At 49.3% G+C, this 17,236-nt stretch overlaps 1 protein-coding gene, 9 non-coding genes and 1 pseudogene across 11 annotated transcripts in view; all 11 read left to right on the forward strand.

The window, feature by feature from the left end:
* LOC127979215 (uncharacterized) overlaps positions 1–17,236 on the forward strand; it is a 143,377-nt gene that overhangs the window by 23,107 nt on the left and 103,034 nt on the right. The gene's annotated exons all lie outside the window — the stretch shown is intronic.
* Positions 39–229, forward strand: LOC127979959 (U2 spliceosomal RNA). Its single transcript, XR_008159004.1, has one exon. It is a non-coding gene; the product is annotated as a U2 spliceosomal RNA (small nuclear RNA).
* On the forward strand, positions 609–772 carry LOC127979953 (U1 spliceosomal RNA). The gene has a single exon (XR_008158998.1). It is a non-coding gene; the product is annotated as a U1 spliceosomal RNA (small nuclear RNA).
* LOC127979960 (U2 spliceosomal RNA) lies at positions 2,232–2,422 on the forward strand. The gene has a single exon (XR_008159005.1). It is a non-coding gene; the product is annotated as a U2 spliceosomal RNA (small nuclear RNA).
* On the forward strand, positions 2,802–2,965 carry LOC127979954 (U1 spliceosomal RNA). Its single transcript, XR_008158999.1, has one exon. It is a non-coding gene; the product is annotated as a U1 spliceosomal RNA (small nuclear RNA).
* Positions 4,425–4,615, forward strand: LOC127979961 (U2 spliceosomal RNA). The gene has a single exon (XR_008159006.1). It is a non-coding gene; the product is annotated as a U2 spliceosomal RNA (small nuclear RNA).
* LOC127979955 (U1 spliceosomal RNA) lies at positions 4,995–5,158 on the forward strand. The gene has a single exon (XR_008159000.1). It is a non-coding gene; the product is annotated as a U1 spliceosomal RNA (small nuclear RNA).
* LOC127979963 (U2 spliceosomal RNA) lies at positions 6,026–6,216 on the forward strand. The gene has a single exon (XR_008159008.1). It is a non-coding gene; the product is annotated as a U2 spliceosomal RNA (small nuclear RNA).
* LOC127979957 (U1 spliceosomal RNA) lies at positions 6,596–6,759 on the forward strand. Its single transcript, XR_008159002.1, has one exon. It is a non-coding gene; the product is annotated as a U1 spliceosomal RNA (small nuclear RNA).
* Positions 13,702–13,876, forward strand: LOC127979964 (uncharacterized; annotated as a pseudogene).
* Positions 14,256–14,419, forward strand: LOC127979958 (U1 spliceosomal RNA). The gene has a single exon (XR_008159003.1). It is a non-coding gene; the product is annotated as a U1 spliceosomal RNA (small nuclear RNA).

Here is a 17,236-nt window from a genome sequence, read left to right on the forward strand (position 1 = left end):
CGCCGTGTCCGGCTTCCTCCCTGCTGCGTCTTAGCAGCATCGCTTCTCGGCCTTTTGGCTAAGATCAAGTGTAGTATCTGTTCTTATCAGTTTAATATCTGATACGTCCCCCATCCGGGGACTACATATTAAATGGATTTTTAGATCACGGAGCTGGAGCCGGGGCTTGCTCCGTCCACTCCATGCATCGGCCTGGTATTGCAGTGTCTCCAGGAACGGTGTGCTTTCCCTTTTTGGGGATTGCCATTTATTGTGTCGAATAGCAGAACAAGGAATGAGAGCTGCCATTGCAGATGCTGTGGTTTATTGCAAACTTTTTTCCTGATGTGTCCTCCTGGGGTCTTGGACTCTTCCACTAACGATGCACCCACCTGAGGTCTTGAAGTGGTGGTGCATCTAGACGAGGTGGTGCATCGAATCAGGTGTGTTTGTTTAAAGAGAGTCATCTAAAACTGGCGTTGGGAAGCACCGGCCCATGAGCTTGGCAGTTTCCAGGCCAGTAACGGAAGGCACCCGTCCTTCCTTTCCTGGAGCGGGGGCGGAGGGCTAACCGTTGGTGAGGATGGTAGAGATGCAAATCAGACCTCTGGCTGACCGCCTGCGCCTTCATACTTACCTGGCAGGGGAGACACCATGATCAAGAAGGCGGTTCACCCAGGGCGAGGCTTGTCCATTGCACTCCGGCCATGCTGACCCCTGCGAATTCCCCAAATGCGGGAATCTCGACTGCATAATTTATGGTAGTGGGGGACTGCGTTCGCGCTCTCCCCTGAAATTGTTGGTGAAACAAAGCAGAAGAGGTTTTTACAGTTTTTTATTTATTTCCATTTCAGAATGGGGAGTTCTGTCACATGCGAGATATGTGTTGTGCGCCTGTGAAACAAAGTCACTTACGCTCTTGAAAAATCAGACCCTGGTGGGTAGTTTAGTTCGAACATAGCGCAGACCTTACTTTGAAAGTAGATTGGACTGACTGCAGCCTAGCTGTATCTGTCTCCATGTTGTTTGTTTGTCCTTTTTTTCGATTCGTATTAATTTTGTTGTCGCTTACAGCGCCACCTAGTGGCCTGTCGCCGCGCCCTTTTTCACCTGGCCTCGGACTGAGCCCCTGCACAGGTGTGCCGATTTGGGTGAAGGGATCTCACTCCTTCCCGGAGTTATAGCCATTCGAGCCACCTCGGACACGCCACCTTAGCACGTTTTGAGGTCCCCTCGCCAAGGTGAATGGAAATTTCCTCTTTTTTTGGATGATTATTGACAGTCAGACTCCAGAGAAGCTTTCTGTGCTGATTTGGGTGGGACTGGGCCAAATACCTGGCGCTAGGTTGCAAAAGAAGGTTTTCGACAAAATCCAAAATACCCGAAAATTTCGTCAGAGCGACGAGCCAATCTGAGACCTGCGTCTCGTTCGGCTCGAGCCAAGGATTCCGATGACATAAGGCACGTGGCTCTGCGACCAACCGTTTGGGAGTTACGAGCGATGCCGTACTTTCCGTCGCTGCAGTTCCACCGTCAGGCCGATCGGGACAAGGCCCGGTGACGTTGCAGACAGGGGAGGGTACTACGATCCCGCAGTGTTTCGGGTGTTTTCATCTTTGTTTGATTGTCTTTTTACATTACATTTTCCCTATTTTTCAGCTTACGGCGCCACCTACTGGCCTGTCGCCACGCCCCTTTTCACCTGGCCTCGGACTGAGCCCCTGCACAGGTGTGCCGATTTGGGTGAAGGGATCTCACTCCTTCCCGGAGTTATAGCCATTCGAGCCACCTCGGACACGCCACCTTAGCACGTTTTGAGGTCCCCTCGCCAAGGTGAATGGAAATTTCCTCTTTTTTTGGATGATTATTGACAGTCAGACTCCAGAGAAGCTTTCTGTGCTGATTTGGGTGGGACTGGGCCAAATACCTGGCGCTAGGTTGCAAAAGAAGGTTTTCGACAAAATCCAAAATACCCGAAAATTTCGTCAGAGCGACGAGCCAATCTGAGACCGGCGTCTCGTTCGGCTCGAGCCAAGGATTCCGATGACATAAGGCACGTGGCTCTGCGACCAACCGTTTGGGAGTTACGAGCGATGCCGTACTTTCCGTCAGGCCGATCGGGACGAGGCCCGGTGACGTTGTAGACAGGGGAGGCTACCACCATCCCCCAGCGTTTTTAGGTCTCCCAAAACTTACCAAAGCCGAGATGGGCATCGCCGTGTCCGGCTTCCTCCCTGCTGCGTCTTAGCAGCATCGCTTCTCGGCCTTTTGGCTAAGATCAAGTGTAGTATCTGTTCTTATCAGTTTAATATCTGATACGTCCCCCATCCGGGGACTACATATTAAATGGATTTTTAGATCACGGAGCTGGAGCCGGGGCTTGCTCCGTCCACTCCATGCATCGGCCTGGTATTGCAGTGTCTCCAGGAACGGTGTGCTTTCCCTTTTTGGGGATTGCCATTTATTGTGTCGAATAGCAGAACAAGGAATGAGAGCTGCCATTGCAGATGCTGTGGTTTATTGCAAACTTTTTTCCTGATGTGTCCTCCTGGGGTCTTGGACTCTTCCACTAACGATGCACCCACCTGAGGTCTTGAAGTGGTGGTGCATCTAGACGAGGTGGTGCATCGAATCAGGTGTGTTTGTTTAAAGAGAGTCATCTAAAACTGGCGTTGGGAAGCACCGGCCCATGAGCTTGGCAGTTTCCAGGCCAGTAACGGAAGGCACCCGTCCTTCCTTTCCTGGAGCGGGGGCGGAGGGCTAACCGTTGGTGAGGATGGTAGAGATGCAAATCAGACCTCTGGCTGACCGCCTGCGCCTTCATACTTACCTGGCAGGGGAGACACCATGATCAAGAAGGCGGTTCACCCAGGGCGAGGCTTGTCCATTGCACTCCGGCCATGCTGACCCCTGCGAATTCCCCAAATGCGGGAATCTCGACTGCATAATTTATGGTAGTGGGGGACTGCGTTCGCGCTCTCCCCTGAAATTGTTGGTGAAACAAAGCAGAAGAGGTTTTTACAGTTTTTTATTTATTTCCATTTCAGAATGGGGAGTTCTGTCACATGCGAGATACGTGTTGTGCGCCTGTGAAACAAAGTCACTTACGCTCTTGAAAAATCAGACCCTGGTGGGTAGTTTAGTTCGAACATAGCGCAGACCTTACTTTGAAAGTAGATTGGACTGACTGCAGCCTAGCTGTATCTGTCTCCATGTTGTTTGTTTGTCCTTTTTTTCGATTCGTATTAATTTTGTTGTCGCTTACAGCGCCACCTAGTGGCCTGTCGCCGCGCCCTTTTTCACCTGGCCTCGGACTGAGCCCCTGCACAGGTGTGCCGATTTGGGTGAAGGGATCTCACTCCTTCCCGGAGTTATAGCCATTCGAGCCACCTCGGACACGCCACCTTAGCACGTTTTGAGGTCCCCTCGCCAAGGTGAATGGAAATTTCCTCTTTTTTTGGATGATTATTGACAGTCAGACTCCAGAGAAGCTTTCTGTGCTGATTTGGGTGGGACTGGGCCAAATACCTGGCGCTAGGTTGCAAAAGAAGGTTTTCGACAAAATCCAAAATACCCGAAAATTTCGTCAGAGCGACGAGCCAATCTGAGACCTGCGTCTCGTTCGGCTCGAGCCAAGGATTCCGATGACATAAGGCACGTGGCTCTGCGACCAACCGTTTGGGAGTTACGAGCGATGCCGTACTTTCCGTCGCTGCAGTTCCACCGTCAGGCCGATCGGGACAAGGCCCGGTGACGTTGCAGACAGGGGAGGGTACTACGATCCCGCAGTGTTTCGGGTGTTTTCATCTTTGTTTGATTGTCTTTTTACATTACATTTTCCCTATTTTTCAGCTTACGGCGCCACCTACTGGCCTGTCGCCACGCCCCTTTTCACCTGGCCTCGGACTGAGCCCCTGCACAGGTGTGCCGATTTGGGTGAAGGGATCTCACTCCTTCCCGGAGTTATAGCCATTCGAGCCACCTCGGACACGCCACCTTAGCACGTTTTGAGGTCCCCTCGCCAAGGTGAATGGAAATTTCCTCTTTTTTTGGATGATTATTGACAGTCAGACTCCAGAGAAGCTTTCTGTGCTGATTTGGGTGGGACTGGGCCAAATACCTGGCGCTAGGTTGCAAAAGAAGGTTTTCGACAAAATCCAAAATACCCGAAAATTTCGTCAGAGCGACGAGCCAATCTGAGACCGGCGTCTCGTTCGGCTCGAGCCAAGGATTCCGATGACATAAGGCACGTGGCTCTGCGACCAACCGTTTGGGAGTTACGAGCGATGCCGTACTTTCCGTCAGGCCGATCGGGACGAGGCCCGGTGACGTTGTAGACAGGGGAGGCTACCACCATCCCCCAGCGTTTTTAGGTCTCCCAAAACTTACCAAAGCCGAGATGGGCATCGCCGTGTCCGGCTTCCTCCCTGCTGCGTCTTAGCAGCATCGCTTCTCGGCCTTTTGGCTAAGATCAAGTGTAGTATCTGTTCTTATCAGTTTAATATCTGATACGTCCCCCATCCGGGGACTACATATTAAATGGATTTTTAGATCACGGAGCTGGAGCCGGGGCTTGCTCCGTCCACTCCATGCATCGGCCTGGTATTGCAGTGTCTCCAGGAACGGTGTGCTTTCCCTTTTTGGGGATTGCCATTTATTGTGTCGAATAGCAGAACAAGGAATGAGAGCTGCCATTGCAGATGCTGTGGTTTATTGCAAACTTTTTTCCTGATGTGTCCTCCTGGGGTCTTGGACTCTTCCACTAACGATGCACCCACCTGAGGTCTTGAAGTGGTGGTGCATCTAGACGAGGTGGTGCATCGAATCAGGTGTGTTTGTTTAAAGAGAGTCATCTAAAACTGGCGTTGGGAAGCACCGGCCCATGAGCTTGGCAGTTTCCAGGCCAGTAACGGAAGGCACCCGTCCTTCCTTTCCTGGAGCGGGGGCGGAGGGCTAACCGTTGGTGAGGATGGTAGAGATGCAAATCAGACCTCTGGCTGACCGCCTGCGCCTTCATACTTACCTGGCAGGGGAGACACCATGATCAAGAAGGCGGTTCACCCAGGGCGAGGCTTGTCCATTGCACTCCGGCCATGCTGACCCCTGCGAATTCCCCAAATGCGGGAATCTCGACTGCATAATTTATGGTAGTGGGGGACTGCGTTCGCGCTCTCCCCTGAAATTGTTGGTGAAACAAAGCAGAAGAGGTTTTTACAGTTTTTTATTTATTTCCATTTCAGAATGGGGAGTTCTGTCACATGCGAGATACGTGTTGTGCGCCTGTGAAACAAAGTCACTTACGCTCTTGAAAAATCAGACCCTGGTGGGTAGTTTAGTTCGAACATAGCGCAGACCTTACTTTGAAAGTAGATTGGACTGACTGCAGCCTAGCTGTATCTGTCTCCATGTTGTTTGTTTGTCCTTTTTTTCGATTCGTATTAATTTTGTTGTCGCTTACAGCGCCACCTAGTGGCCTGTCGCCGCGCCCTTTTTCACCTGGCCTCGGACTGAGCCCCTGCACAGGTGTGCCGATTTGGGTGAAGGGATCTCACTCCTTCCCGGAGTTATAGCCATTCGAGCCACCTCGGACACGCCACCTTAGCACGTTTTGAGGTCCCCTCGCCAAGGTGAATGGAAATTTCCTCTTTTTTTGGATGATTATTGACAGTCAGACTCCAGAGAAGCTTTCTGTGCTGATTTGGGTGGGACTGGGCCAAATACCTGGCGCTAGGTTGCAAAAGAAGGTTTTCGACAAAATCCAAAATACCCGAAAATTTCGTCAGAGCGACGAGCCAATCTGAGACCGGCGTCTCGTTCGGCTCGAGCCAAGGATTCCGATGACATAAGGCACGTGGCTCTGCGACCAACCGTTTGGGAGTTACGAGCGATGCCGTACTTTCCGTCAGGCCGATCGGGACGAGGCCCGGTGACGTTGTAGACAGGGGAGGCTACCACCATCCCCCAGCGTTTTTAGGTCTCCCAAAACTTACCAAAGCCGAGATGGGCATCGCCGTGTCCGGCTTCCTCCCTGCTGCGTCTTAGCAGCATCGCTTCTCGGCCTTTTGGCTAAGATCAAGTGTAGTATCTGTTCTTATCAGTTTAATATCTGATACGTCCCCCATCCGGGGACTACATATTAAATGGATTTTTAGATCACGGAGCTGGAGCCGGGGCTTGCTCCGTCCACTCCATGCATCGGCCTGGTATTGCAGTGTCTCCAGGAACGGTGTGCTTTCCCTTTTTGGGGATTGCCATTTATTGTGTCGAATAGCAGAACAAGGAATGAGAGCTGCCATTGCAGATGCTGTGGTTTATTGCAAACTTTTTTCCTGATGTGTCCTCCTGGGGTCTTGGACTCTTCCACTAACGATGCACCCACCTGAGGTCTTGAAGTGGTGGTGCATCTAGACGAGGTGGTGCATCGAATCAGGTGTGTTTGTTTAAAGAGAGTCATCTAAAACTGGCGTTGGGAAGCACCGGCCCATGAGCTTGGCAGTTTCCAGGCCAGTAACGGAAGGCACCCGTCCTTCCTTTCCTGGAGCGGGGGCGGAGGGCTAACCGTTGGTGAGGATGGTAGAGATGCAAATCAGACCTCTGGCTGACCGCCTGCGCCTTCATACTTACCTGGCAGGGGAGACACCATGATCAAGAAGGCGGTTCACCCAGGGCGAGGCTTGTCCATTGCACTCCGGCCATGCTGACCCCTGCGAATTCCCCAAATGCGGGAATCTCGACTGCATAATTTATGGTAGTGGGGGACTGCGTTCGCGCTCTCCCCTGAAATTGTTGGTGAAACAAAGCAGAAGAGGTTTTTACAGTTTTTTATTTATTTCCATTTCAGAATGGGGAGTTCTGTCACATGCGAGATACGTGTTGTGCGCCTGTGAAACAAAGTCACTTACGCTCTTGAAAAATCAGACCCTGGTGGGTAGTTTAGTTCGAACATAGCGCAGACCTTACTTTGAAAGTAGATTGGACTGACTGCAGCCTAGCTGTATCTGTCTCCATGTTGTTTGTTTGTCCTTTTTTTCGATTCGTATTAATTTTGTTGTCGCTTACAGCGCCACCTAGTGGCCTGTCGCCGCGCCCTTTTTCACCTGGCCTCGGACTGAGCCCCTGCACAGGTGTGCCGATTTGGGTGAAGGGATCTCACTCCTTCCCGGAGTTATAGCCATTCGAGCCACCTCGGACACGCCACCTTAGCACGTTTTGAGGTCCCCTCGCCAAGGTGAATGGAAATTTCCTCTTTTTTTGGATGATTATTGACAGTCAGACTCCAGAGAAGCTTTCTGTGCTGATTTGGGTGGGACTGGGCCAAATACCTGGCGCTAGGTTGCAAAAGAAGGTTTTCGACAAAATCCAAAATACCCGAAAATTTCGTCAGAGCGACGAGCCAATCTGAGACCTGCGTCTCGTTCGGCTCGAGCCAAGGATTCCGATGACATAAGGCACGTGGCTCTGCGACCAACCGTTTGGGAGTTACGAGCGATGCCGTACTTTCCGTCGCTGCAGTTCCACCGTCAGGCCGATCGGGACAAGGCCCGGTGACGTTGCAGACAGGGGAGGGTACTACGATCCCGCAGTGTTTCGGGTGTTTTCATCTTTGTTTGATTGTCTTTTTACATTACATTTTCCCTATTTTTCAGCTTACGGCGCCACCTACTGGCCTGTCGCCACGCCCCTTTTCACCTGGCCTCGGACTGAGCCCCTGCACAGGTGTGCCGATTTGGGTGAAGGGATCTCACTCCTTCCCGGAGTTATAGCCATTCGAGCCACCTCGGACACGCCACCTTAGCACGTTTTGAGGTCCCCTCGCCAAGGTGAATGGAAATTTCCTCTTTTTTTGGATGATTATTGACAGTCAGACTCCAGAGAAGCTTTCTGTGCTGATTTGGGTGGGACTGGGCCAAATACCTGGCGCTAGGTTGCAAAAGAAGGTTTTCGACAAAATCCAAAATACCCGAAAATTTCGTCAGAGCGACGAGCCAATCTGAGACCGGCGTCTCGTTCGGCTCGAGCCAAGGATTCCGATGACATAAGGCACGTGGCTCTGCGACCAACCGTTTGGGAGTTACGAGCGATGCCGTACTTTCCGTCAGGCCGATCGGGACGAGGCCCGGTGACGTTGTAGACAGGGGAGGCTACCACCATCCCCCAGCGTTTTTAGGTCTCCCAAAACTTACCAAAGCCGAGATGGGCATCGCCGTGTCCGGCTTCCTCCCTGCTGCGTCTTAGCAGCATCGCTTCTCGGCCTTTTGGCTAAGATCAAGTATCTTGTCGGACGGTTGAGACTGCGATCGCCTCTTGGAGGTTTCCTGACTCGAGATCCCTTCATATCTTGAGTCACACAACTTCGGGAGGTATATTGAACTCTGCTGCTTCGGGCTCCAACAAGTTTTAAGGTAAGGTCTTTTAATTATTTATTTTGTTATTTATTGTTGTTTTAAGTTTTTAGGCTGTTGGTGCCTCTATCATGTCGGCTGCCCGTGCCGGCGTGCGGAGGCACCACAGCGTGCGTTTTTTATTCAGGCAGGGTGAGGGGAAGCTCCTGGGAATGTCCCGTATGGACTTTTCCAGGAAGCTGATCCAAAAGACCTTAGCTTTTAAATGTGACGACCTGAATTGTTTGATGACTCTGCCCTTGAACAAAGGATTTGATGTTAGTTTTAAAACCGCTTCCCTACTTAGTGACTTTTGGCAAAGATTTGAATCAGTTAAAGCCCAGTTTTCCATGTTCACTGTTGAGAAACTTTCTGATAACACACTTAAAACTGTGATTGTCAGGATGTTCAATGAAACCGTGACTGGAGATGATATTTGTGTTTGGTTGGGTAGATTTTGCACTGTTCGAGGCCAGCCTGTCAAAGTGTTAGATGAAGATGGCATTTGGACATGCTCCTGGCGAATTCCCATTAAACAATGGGAAGACGCTGGGGGCTACCAGGGCCTGAAGCATCTGCCTTCCATGATTGTGCTCGGAGAGAACAGAGGCTACATACATTATCAAGGAATGCCCAAACTCTGCAGAAAGTGTGGAAGGTTTGGTCATTTATCTGAAGCATGCCAAGAGTTAATCTGTGGGAAGTGTAGAGAAATTGGTCACAGTTTTGATGACTGTACCAATGGCAGACGGTGCAATCTTTGTGGAGAAACAAACCATCTCTACAGAGACTGCCCTAAAAGTTTTGCCAACAAGCTAAAAATGGCCGCCCCACATGGGCAACAAACGAAGGAACAAAGGAGAGAGGAGGCGGTCCCTGAGGTTTTGGCGGGAATTTCAAATTCCCAGCCGGCCTCAGGGATTGGGCAGGAAGGAGGAAGTGGGGCGGCCACAGGGGCGGAGGCAACGGAACAGGAAATGGTAATGGAAGGAAAGGAAAGTGAGGAAGAATCACTGGTAACAGTTTCGGATGGGGTGGAAGAATCCACCGGGAGTGAGACAGAGTGTTCACTCCCTAATGCTCAGGTGCAAAAAAGACCTGCGGGGTCTCCTCTGATTGTAATGGAGGAGAAAAAATCTAGGGCAGCATATAAGCTCGATAGTTCCGATTCGGTAGATCTGGAGCGCATGTGGCCCCTAGAGTCCCCAAATGAGGTTTCCTTTTTGCACATTAAGCTAACAGCATCATCGCCAAAGGAGCCACAAGAGGTTCCCTCTGTGGCCTCTGAAGCGACAGGCATTTGCCCTCCAGACCTCAGCTCATCTGGGGAAAAGGAAAGACAAATGCTACAAGATGTAACATGATTTTAATCATATTTTTGTAGTCCTTTTCTTGTCTTCTGTTTTAAATGCCTCATACCTTTTTAACCCTACTGCTCATGGCCCTCACCATCTCTACTATCAATGTCAGAAGTGTGAGGTCCACCATTAGAGCACAGAGTATTTTGTCCTTTTTAAAATCTTTTAAGTCAGATTTGTTTTTATTACAAGAGTGTTCTCTGCCCTTTTTAACTAGGTACACAAAAATGGAAGAGCTATGGTCCGCAGGAGCCTCCATATGGAGCGGATCAAATTTTAACAAAAACGACGGAGTTGCGGTTTTAATTAATAATCCTAACATCTTGGTGAAGGGCAGCACTGTGGTGAGGCAAGGCCGGGCACTTTTAGTAAATCTGACCTTTTTAGACAGGGATTTTAATGTTCTTAATGTATATGGTTTTACGGAAAAGAACGAAAGATATGAGCTTTTAGAAGACTTGCAACCCCACATGCTAGGTAGGGCTCCCCTAATGGTAGCAGGGGATTTTAATTGTGTTTTATCTAAAACAGACAGGAAAAGGGTAGGGGAGGATTTTAGAGTGGACAAAACGTCGGTTTTATTGCAGGGTTTAGTCAGAGATTTTAATTTAGTCGACTGTTTTAAAATTTTGCATCAAAGAGAGGAGGGCTTCACCTGGTTCAGTGGTGATGGTACCAAAGCCTCTCGAATCGACTACGTGTTTACAAGGGACTGCCCGCCAACCGATGCTACATTAACCCCCCTTTTTTTCTCTGATCACATGATGCTGTCTTGCACCCTTTCACTGCCCATGGGTGTGACGGTAGGGGGAGGGCTGTGGAAGCTGAACTGTTCCCTGTTGGAAGACAAGAATGTAATTTTAGAATATAGGGAACAGTTCAGCCAATGGCAGACCCTCCAAGACTTTTATGATACACGTGCACAGTGGTGGGAGATGGTAAAGGACCGGACGAGACAGTTTTTTAGAAAGATAGGGAAAGAAAAGAAGAGTAGGGAAAAGAAATGCATGTTGGGGTTGCAAAAAAGACTACAAAGGTATTTTAATCTTTTAAATAATGGTTTTGATTTTAACAATGAAATCCAGGATGTAAAAAAGGAAATGTCAGTTTTAGCCAATATAGAAAGTAAAGGGGTCCTTTTAAGAAGCAAAGAGAGAGAAATTGAAGAAGGGGAAAAGTGTACCAGATATTTTTTTAAGAAAATAATAACAAGGGGTGGGGGGTTAACCAGGGTTAAAACAGGGGATAGGGAGGTTAACACAACAAAAGAGATTTTAGAGGATGTGGAAAAATTTTATGGGGCTTTATATAGTTTTAAAAAGGTACACTCAGACACCGTAAAAGAAGTTTTAAATTTTGTTGAGAAAAGGGTCGACTGTCAAAATGAGATTTTAGCCCAAGATTTGAACATTTTAGAAACCCAAAAAGCTCTTGGAGGTTTTAAAAAGGGGAAGTCCCCAGGAGTGGATGGACTTCCCCTGGAGTTTTATCTAACATTTTGGGACATTTTAGGACAAGAGCTTTTGACAGTTTTTAAAGAGTTTGAGACCCTCGACAGACTTCCAGACAGTTTTAGAATAGGGATAGTTTCTTTGCTTCACAAAAAAGGTGACCGGACTGACTTAAAAAACTGGAGACCCATAACACTTTTAAATTTCGATTATAAACTTTTTAGCAAAGTTTTAGCAACACGCATGTCAACTGTTTTAGAGGACGTGATTCACCCGGATCAAGCTTGTTCTGTGCCCGGAAGAAAGATAACAGACAACCTAGTGCTGATTAGAGACGCCATCTGTTACGCGAGAGACAGAAATATTCGGCTAGTAGTCCTAAATTTAGATTTTGAAAAAGCATTTGATCGAGTCTCGCACCAGTACCTCTTCCAGGTTCTGGAGAAAATGGGGTTTCCAAAGAGGTTTATAGCCTGGGTGGGACTGCTGTACAAGGGAATAGTCAGCAAAATTCTAATAAATGGGCATCTTTCCAAAGCTGTGAACATACACAGTGGTGTCCGTCAGGGATGTCCTTTATCTCCTCTTCTGTATGTGGCTTGCATCGAGCCACTGGCACAGATCTTGAGAAGGGACAAATGGATCAAAGGACTGGACGTTCCTGGAACGGGGGGACTGACGGCGACCTGTGTTTTATATATGGACGACGTAACTCTTTTAGCCACAGACGTTTTATCAATACGAAGAGCACTGGACTTGACTGACTGGTACGGTCGGGCCTCGGGCGCCAAACTCAATAGAAACAAGTCCGAGGCCCAGCTCTTCGGGCCGTGGGGAGACGTGGACACAGGAGGACTTGATTTGGTTTTTAAAGACAACGATTTTAAGATTTTAGGCGTTAAATTTGATAAAGACGGGGGTGGACGGGAAAACTGGACTGACTTGTTAGGGAAAGTTAGGAAAAGACTGGGGTTTTGGGGACTAAGACAGATGACGATGGAAGGCAAGGTTTTAATTTTTAAATCTGTGATTTTACCTCTGATTTTACTTGTCTGTTCTGTTTTTAGCCCCCCTCGGTGGTTCCTGGGGAAACTGGAGAGGGCGGTGTTTTACTTCCTGTGGGGGTCCAAGTGGGAGCGCCTGAAGAGGGAGACCATCAAGAAAAGGCCGGAGAACGGTGGAAAAGGCCTCCCAGACCCCCACCTGTTTTTAGGCAGCCGCTTCACCGCCCTGCACATTAGTTATGCCACGACCCCATCCAAAGAAAACAAGACGGCTGCAATGGCGCGATTTTGGATGGGGTCTTACCTACGAACACTGAAAATTTTACCAGTGGACTTGAAAACCCCAGTGTCTTTTAACTTGCCCAAAGAGTACAGTTTTATAAAAAAGTTTTTAAAGAAATACCTTTTAGAGAGTGAAGATGTCACCATTTTAACTCAACACAAGTCTCTCATCTCTGTTGTGCAGGACCGGGAACCGGTGAGTCCAGTTCCGGGCCTCACACCAAGTGAGGCCAAACAGGTTTGGCGGAACGCGGCTCACCCCGCTCTCCAGAACAGGCACAAGGACTTATCGTGGATGGTGGCTCATGAGATCCTCCCGGTCAGGGCGGTTATGCACTCCAGAGGCATGGCCAAAAACCCCATCTGCCCGCGGTCCGGCTGCAATTCTCCGGAGACCGTCCACCACCTGCTCTGGGAGTGCAGCACTGCGCGGGACCTGTGGGCCAAGACCGGCCCCCTGTATTTCCCGTGCCTACCAGCGGGTGGGGCCCAGTTCGGGTACCAGCTCGCCATCCTTGGGGTGGGCCGGGGCTTGAAGGACTTGACGGCACAGAAATTTACCTCGCTCTGGCTCACCCTCAACGTCATCAAGGATGCCATCTGGGCCACCAGAAACCTGCTGGTGGGGAAGCGCGTTACGGTAACCCTCCATGCATGCGAGCTAAAGGTAACATCAATGCTGCAGGGGTACCGGACGACGATATTCGGACGGGGGGGCCGGGGTCGCACGGAGAGGGTCCCGGCAGGCACCGACCCTGGCCGCCCGTAGATGCACCCTCACCACTCTGGCTACGGGAACAGCGGGCCAGCGGGCCGGAGGAGAGGGGATCTCCGCTGAGTCCATAAAGTAGCATCTCATGTCCCTGTTCTGGAGAGTGGGGTGATGACCCACTTGATAAGGACTCACCCCCGGTCTTGCACAACAGATGATTTTTAATTGGTGTTTTTTATTGTTTTATTATGAAAGAGGTTTTATTAACATATATACGAGGCTTGTTTGCTTTTTTTAAAATTTGTGTTTTACTTTGGAACTGACCGCACCTTTTAAACACACCTCAATAATGGACTTTTAAAAACAAGCAAAACACTGTGGTTTTAATCAAATGCTTTTTAAAAATGATTGTTTATTTCATTTTACCATGTGTATTTATTATATATTATATTGCTTGTTTTAATGTGTGATTAAAAAGAAAATGTTGTGTGAAAAAGAAAAAATGCAAATGGAAAAAATGTAAATGGTGACAATAAAACTTTTTCGAAAGAAAAAATCTGTTCTTATCAGTTTAATATCTGATACGTCCCCCATCCGGGGACTACATATTAAATGGATTTTTAGATCACGGAGCTGGAGCCGGGGCTTGCTCCGTCCACTCCATGCATCGGCCTGGTATTGCAGTGTCTCCAGGAACGGTGTGCTTTCCCTTTTTGGGGATTGCCATTTATTGTGTCGAATAGCAGAACAAGGAATGAGAGCTGCCATTGCAGATGCTGTGGTTTATTGCAAACTTTTTTCCTGATGTGTCCTCCTGGGGTCTTGGACTCTTCCACTAACGATGCACCCACCTGAGGTCTTGAAGTGGTGGTGCATCTAGACGAGGTGGTGCATCGAATCAGGTGTGTTTGTTTAAAGAGAGTCATCTAAAACTGGCGTTGGGAAGCACCGGCCCATGAGCTTGGCAGTTTCCAGGCCAGTAACGGAAGGCACCCGTCCTTCCTTTCCTGGAGCGGGGGCGGAGGGCTAACCGTTGGTGAGGATGGTAGAGATGCAAATCAGACCTCTGGCTGACCGCCTGCGCCTTCATACTTACCTGGCAGGGGAGACACCATGATCAAGAAGGCGGTTCACCCAGGGCGAGGCTTGTCCATTGCACTCCGGCCATGCTGACCCCTGCGAATTCCCCAAATGCGGGAATCTCGACTGCATAATTTATGGTAGTGGGGGACTGCGTTCGCGCTCTCCCCTGAAATTGTTGGTGAAACAAAGCAGAAGAGGTTTTTACAGTTTTTTATTTATTTCCATTTCAGAATGGGGAGTTCTGTCACATGCGAGATACGTGTTGTGCGCCTGTGAAACAAAGTCACTTACGCTCTTGAAAAATCAGACCCTGGTGGGTAGTTTAGTTCGAACATAGCGCAGACCTTACTTTGAAAGTAGATTGGACTGACTGCAGCCTAGCTGTATCTGTCTCCATGTTGTTTGTTTGTCCTTTTTTTCGATTCGTATTAATTTTGTTGTCGCTTACAGCGCCACCTAGTGGCCTGTCGCCGCGCCCTTTTTCACCTGGCCTCGGACTGAGCCCCTGCACAGGTGTGCCGATTTGGGTGAAGGGATCTCACTCCTTCCCGGAGTTATAGCCATTCGAGCCACCTCGGACACGCCACCTTAGCACGTTTTGAGGTCCCCTCGCCAAGGTGAATGGAAATTTCCTCTTTTTTTGGATGATTATTGACAGTCAGACTCCAGAGAAGCTTTCTGTGCTGATTTGGGTGGGACTGGGCCAAATACCTGGCGCTAGGTTGCAAAAGAAGGTTTTCGACAAAATCCAAAATACCCGAAAATTTCGTCAGAGCGACGAGCCAATCTGAGACCTGCGTCTCGTTCGGCTCGAGCCAAGGATTCCGATGACATAAGGCACGTGGCTCTGCGACCAACCGTTTGGGAGTTACGAGCGATGCCGTACTTTCCGTCGCTGCAGTTCCACCGTCAGGCCGATCGGGACAAGGCCCGGTGACGTTGCAGACAGGGGAGGGTACTACGATCCCGCAGTGTTTCGGGTGTTTTCATCTTTGTTTGATTGTCTTTTTACATTACATTTTCCCTATTTTTCAGCTTACGGCGCCACCTACTGGCCTGTCGCCACGCCCCTTTTCACCTGGCCTCGGACTGAGCCCCTGCACAGGTGTGCCGATTTGGGTGAAGGGATCTCACTCCTTCCCGGAGTTATAGCCATTCGAGCCACCTCGGACACGCCACCTTAGCACGTTTTGAGGTCCCCTCGCCAAGGTGAATGGAAATTTCCTCTTTTTTTGGATGATTATTGACAGTCAGACTCCAGAGAAGCTTTCTGTGCTGATTTGGGTGGGACTGGGCCAAATACCTGGCGCTAGGTTGCAAAAGAAGGTTTTCGACAAAATCCAAAATACCCGAAAATTTCGTCAGAGCGACGAGCCAATCTGAGACCTGCGTCTCGTTCGGCTCGAGCCAAGGATTCCGATGACATAAGGCACGTGGCTCTGCGACCAACCGTTTGGGAGTTACGAGCGATGCCGTACTTTCCGTCAGGCCGATCGGGACGAGGCCCGGTGACGTTGTAGACAGGGGAGGCTACCACCATCCCCCAGCGTTTTTAGGTCTCCCAAAACTTACCAAAGCCGAGATGGGCATCGCCGTGTCCGGCTTCCTCCCTGCTGCGTCTTAGCAGCATCGCTTCTCGGCCTTTTGGCTAAGATCAAGTATCTTGTCGGACGGTTGAGACTGCGATCGCCTCTTGGAGGTTTCCTGACTCGAGATCCCTTCATATCTTGAGTCACACAACTTCGGGAGGTATATTGAACTCTGCTGCTTCGGGCTCCAACAAGTTTTAAGGTAAGGTCTTTTAATTATTTATTTTGTTATTTATTGTTGTATTTATTGTTGTTTTAAGTTTTTAGGCTGTTGGTGCCTCTATCATGTCGGCTGCCCGTGCCGGCGTGCGGAGGCACCACAGCGTGCGTTTTTTATTCAGGCAGGGTGAGGGGAAGCTCCTGGGAATGTCCCGTATGGACTTTTCCAGGAAGCTGATCCAAAAGACCTTAGCTTTTAAATGTGACGACCTGAATTGTTTGATGACTCTGCCCTTGAACAAAGGATTTGATGTTAGTTTTAAAACCGCTTCCCTACTTAGTGACTTTTGGCAAAGGTTTGAATCAGTTAAAGCCCAGTTTTCCATGTTCACTGTTGAGAAACTTTCTGATAACACACTTAAAACTGTGATTGTCAGGATGTTCAATGAAACCGTGACTGGAGATGATATTTGTGTTTGGTTGGGTAGATTTTGCACTGTTCGAGGCCAGCCTGTCAAAGTGTTAGATGAAGATGGCATTTGGACATGCTCCTGGCGAATTCCCATTAAACAATGGGAAGACGCTGGGGGCTACCAGGGCCTGAAGCATCTGCCTTCCATGATTGTGCTCGGAGAGAACAGAGGCTACATACATTATCAAGGAATGCCCAAACTCTGCAGAAAGTGTGGAAGGTTTGGTCATTTATCTGAAGCATGCCAAGAGTTAATCTGTGGGAAGTGTAGAGAAATTGGTCACAGTTTTGATGACTGTACCAATGGCAGACGGTGCAATCTTTGTGGAGAAACAAACCATCTCTACAGAGACTGCCCTAAAAGTTTTGCCAACAAGCTAAAAATGGCCGCCCCACATGGGCAACAAACGAAGGAACAAAGGAGAGAGGAGGCGGTCCCTGAGGTTTTGGCGGGAATTTCAAATTCCCAGCCGGCCTCAGGGATTGGGCAGGAAGGAGGAAGTGGGGCGGCCACAGGGGCGGAGGCAACGGAACAGGAAATGGTAATGGAAGGAAAGGAAAGTGAGGAAGAATCACTGGTAACAGTTTCGGATGGGGTGGAAGAATCCACCGGGAGTGAGACAGAGTGTTCACTCCCTAATGCTCAGGTGCAAAAAAGACCTGCGGGGTCTCCTCTGATTGTAATGGAGGAGAAAAAATCTAGGGCAGCATATAAGCTCGATAGTTCCGATTCGGTAGATCTGGAGCGCATGTGGCCCCTAGAGTC

This window comes from Carassius gibelio, chromosome B19 (assembly GCF_023724105.1).
Source record: "Carassius gibelio isolate Cgi1373 ecotype wild population from Czech Republic chromosome B19, carGib1.2-hapl.c, whole genome shotgun sequence".
Taxonomy (NCBI): domain Eukaryota; kingdom Metazoa; phylum Chordata; class Actinopteri; order Cypriniformes; family Cyprinidae; genus Carassius; species Carassius gibelio.